General features: G+C 40.1%; 1 pseudogene; it reads right to left on the bottom strand.

The window, feature by feature from the left end:
* Positions 1-433: 433 nt before the first annotated feature.
* On the bottom strand, positions 434-3,073 carry LOC132208185 (NACHT, LRR and PYD domains-containing protein 3-like; annotated as a pseudogene).
* Between the last annotated feature and the right edge of the window lie 731 nt (positions 3,074-3,804).

The raw sequence follows: 3,804 nt of genomic DNA, 5'->3' as shown, positions 1-3,804 counted from the left end.
TTCTCTCCTTCTCTGGTCCCTCTATAGTTTAGTAAGTCTGGAACTCTGTGCAATGTCACCTTTTAGGTTTGGTCCCATATATTGCACTCCATTCTCCCGCTGACAGACAACTCAATTAAAAGGAACAAAAACAGAAATTGCTGGAAAAGGTCAGCAGCTCTGGCAGCATCTGTGAAGAAAAAAAAAACAGAGTTAACGTTTCAGGTCCAGTGACCAGAAAGACTCGTTAACTCTGATTTATCCTTCACAGATGCTGCCAGAGCTGCTGAGCTTGTCCAGCAACTTCTGGTTTTGTTCCTGATTTACAGCATCTGCAGTTATTTCGGTTTTTATCAAGTGAAAAGGATATGTGTGCTCTACGTTCATCCTCCTGACATAACTGCACAATCAATGGGACTCAATCGCAGAGTATTATGTGAGTTTGAATCTCAAATCAAAGTGTTTTTATTGAACAGACTGTGTAATAGGCCAGTGGGGAGTTCTGAGATTTAAATAGGTAACACAATGCATTTAGGGGGTTCCTTTTCCCAATTTTACTGTCTGTGTTTCCAACATGTGCTACAAAATTCTCCTTCACCCAGTCGATCACTTGCAAGTTGTTTTATGTGATAACAGACCCAGAAACTGCTGCAGAGGTTGAGATGACTGTGGAGAGAAGAGACCAGTCATGAAACAAAGAAATATCACCTGCCTCACTATTGGCTTGACTGAAGCATTTCTGGGTGTATTCAGGATCTGGAATCAGGAATTGTGCGAATGAAGCTACCAACTCTAGGCTGGTGAGATGTGAGAATGTGTAAACCACATTGCAGACGAAATCATCGCTCTCCAAAAGTTCCATCATGAACCCAGACAGGGACTGGAAGGTTTGCAGGTTGTACTGGATCAGATCTTCAAATCCAAACACAAGCTTCTTCTCAGAGACTCCTGTGAAGGCCATCTCACCAAGCTTCAGTAACGCTTCACAGGGGTCTTCAGTCTCTTGGCCATGATTTTCCAGAATGTTATAAATATAGTAGGAATATAGCTGGATGATGGTCTTGGGAACTTGCTGCTGTTTCCTGTCTCTTCCTATGAAAAAGGGACCCAGTGACAGACTGAGGACCCAGCAGTTATGAAGGGTTATGGCACATGGTGTACAGGATCTCGTTCTCCTCCATGTGTTTGAAAACAGCTGCTGCCACTGTCTGATCCTCAAAAAATCTGTGGAAATATTCCTTCTGTTCATCACCAAGAAATCTCAGGGGTTCAGCTGAGACACTGATCTCAGCCTTTTTCAACAAATGGAATGCAGTGAGACGGCTGGCCACTCGCCCTGAACATCCTGGGAGCAGCTTGTGCTGGATTAAACTGTACATAATGTCTGACACTTCACACGAGGATTCAGGATCAGTGCACGTAAACTGTGATTCTATATTTGTTTGATTATGTTCACAACTGTTACTGTCCTTAAATTTGTCCAAACCATCAAATATAAACAGTAAACTCTCTGGGTTCTTTCAGAGCTCTCCCAGAGCATTCCCAAGGTAAGGACAGTGCTCCTGTACCAGGTTCTTCAGGTTTATTCTGCAGTTGATAACATTTAAATCTCAGTGTTTGGAAAACAAATTGAAATTGTGGGTATATTTACCTATTAGCCCAATGATGGACCAGCATTTGTACCATTGCTGTTTTTCCAATCTCTGGGATCCTGTTTGCTGATGCTGAAATTCTAGAATTCGACTGCCCAAAGAAATATTTCAGTTTCAGAGCAGTCTCCCAAGCTGGGAAACATTTCTTTGAAACAACTGCTCAATTCAGACTTTTTAAACTTGTCTTCAGAGATGTTTCTGTATCCAGTCTTCATGGTCTCTGCCTCTTACCAGCAGTTCATGTTTTACTATTTTCTGATCTCAAACAATAGCAACAACCATTAGCTCAGTGTATAAATCAAGCAATTGAAAAACGTTAAATTTGTCATAAATAGGATAGTGTTCACGCTCAGTATTTAAGTTTGTTCCTGGAGTATTTCCTTGAATTCCTGTTGGGCATCTTAAACTGGAACAGGCAAAAAATAAACTGCTCTTCGAAACTGTTTATGAATTACAGAAGTAACTTTTAAATATGACATTTTAATCCAGTGACATTCCAGGAAGAATGAACTCATCTTCTCAAAGCAGATGATTGTGGGACATTAACAAACAGTGAATGCGAAATTTGGTTGAGGAATTTGGTATAAATTTCATTCAGTGATGATACAAAATGATCAGTGTGTAATTCAGCCTCAGTACTACATCAATTCAAATAATTCTATTTCATTTTCGATAAGAGATGTTTTGTTTTTTCATATTATTCGAATACTTTTGCTGTCCTCAGCAATATGTGTGTCTGTATGTGTATGTCTCTGTGTGTTTATGATACGTGTGTGTCTCCAAATGTGTGTGACTCTCTGTGTGTATGTGTAAAGGTGTCTGTATGTGTGGGTATGTGTTTCAGTGTCTGCATACATTTGTGTATTTCTCTGTCTATGAGTGTTTCGTCCTCTGTATCTATATGTTTCTGTCTTTGTATCTGTGAGTAACATTCTATGTATGTCTGTAAGTATATGTATGAGGTCGTCTATATTAGCATATATATATTATTGTGAGTTTTTTTGGTTTTGTGTATCTGTGTACATCTTTATTGTCAATCTCAGTGTGTCCGTGTCTGGTTGTATCGAGGTAATAGTCTGTATCTATATCTGAGTGATTCTTTGTGTCTGTCGCTCTATGCAACAGGATCTTAATTGTTTTGGTGGTGAAGTATTGAACTGGGGTCAAACTCCTCTCTCTCTCTCTGTCTGCCCCTCTTATGTTTAAAATCATAATGTTCATGGTCGTGTTAATGTGTGCCTCTATGTCTGTGTGTGTTTGTGCATGCGTGTTTGTGCACCTCCTGCAATAATCGTTAGCTCAGTGTATCAATCAAGCAATTGAAAAACGTTAAATTTGTTTTAAATTGGATAGTGTTCATGCTCAGTATTTCAGTTTGTTCCTGAAGTGTTTCCTTGTATTCCTGTTGGACGTTGTAAAATGGAACAGGCAAAAAAAGTGCTCTTCAATGTTGTTTATGAATTAAAGAAGTAACTTTTAAATATGACATTTCATAAGACAGTCTCTGCCTGCAATGGGAGTGACTTTGTACTGAAGGAAGTTTGAATGAATTAATTAAAATGTGGTGGATCAAAGGCTTAAAGCGATATAAGTTTGAAGAGGCCTCCCTGGGCCACTGCACAAGCAGCAGATTTGCTTTGGGCAAGACATCAAAGCCTCTAAATCTCTCACATTGTACATTTGTTTCATTCTTTAAAGGATGCCTTTGGAGACACAGATCCATTTTGCACCATCCATTGCGATGTTGTCCCTGGGATATGAGGAGAAGGAAGTGAACATGCCCAGTGCTGGTCTCAGCCCCCTCGACCGTTGATTAATTTCTCGCTTAAAATTTGTGAGAGTGCATCAGAAAACGTTGTAAGCTGCAGAAAGTGCAATAAAATTCACCTCATGGAATGGTTTCCTTGGAGCTGCCTGAATACAACTGCGGTGCAACCTTTCTGTTTAATACGTTTAATGTGAGGAATACTGCTCAAAGACAAATCATTTCCACGTTACAGAGTGAGCACAGCATTTCTCCACATGAGCATTTTCCACAGTGAGGATCCTCAGTCCAAATGCAAACCTCTCCACACTGGGTTTGTGAGTGTGTGTGTGTGTGTGTGTGTGTGTGTGTGTGTGGATGGATGGTGCTGTCAATTTGGATTGTGCTAAAAGATGCTGTCCTTCCTTG

Source organism: Stegostoma tigrinum, unplaced genomic scaffold (genome assembly GCF_030684315.1).
Source record: "Stegostoma tigrinum isolate sSteTig4 unplaced genomic scaffold, sSteTig4.hap1 scaffold_300, whole genome shotgun sequence".
Taxonomy (NCBI): domain Eukaryota; kingdom Metazoa; phylum Chordata; class Chondrichthyes; order Orectolobiformes; family Stegostomatidae; genus Stegostoma; species Stegostoma tigrinum.
The sequence above is the reverse complement of the archived record's forward strand: the minus strand, read 5'-3'. Positions and strand labels throughout refer to the sequence as shown.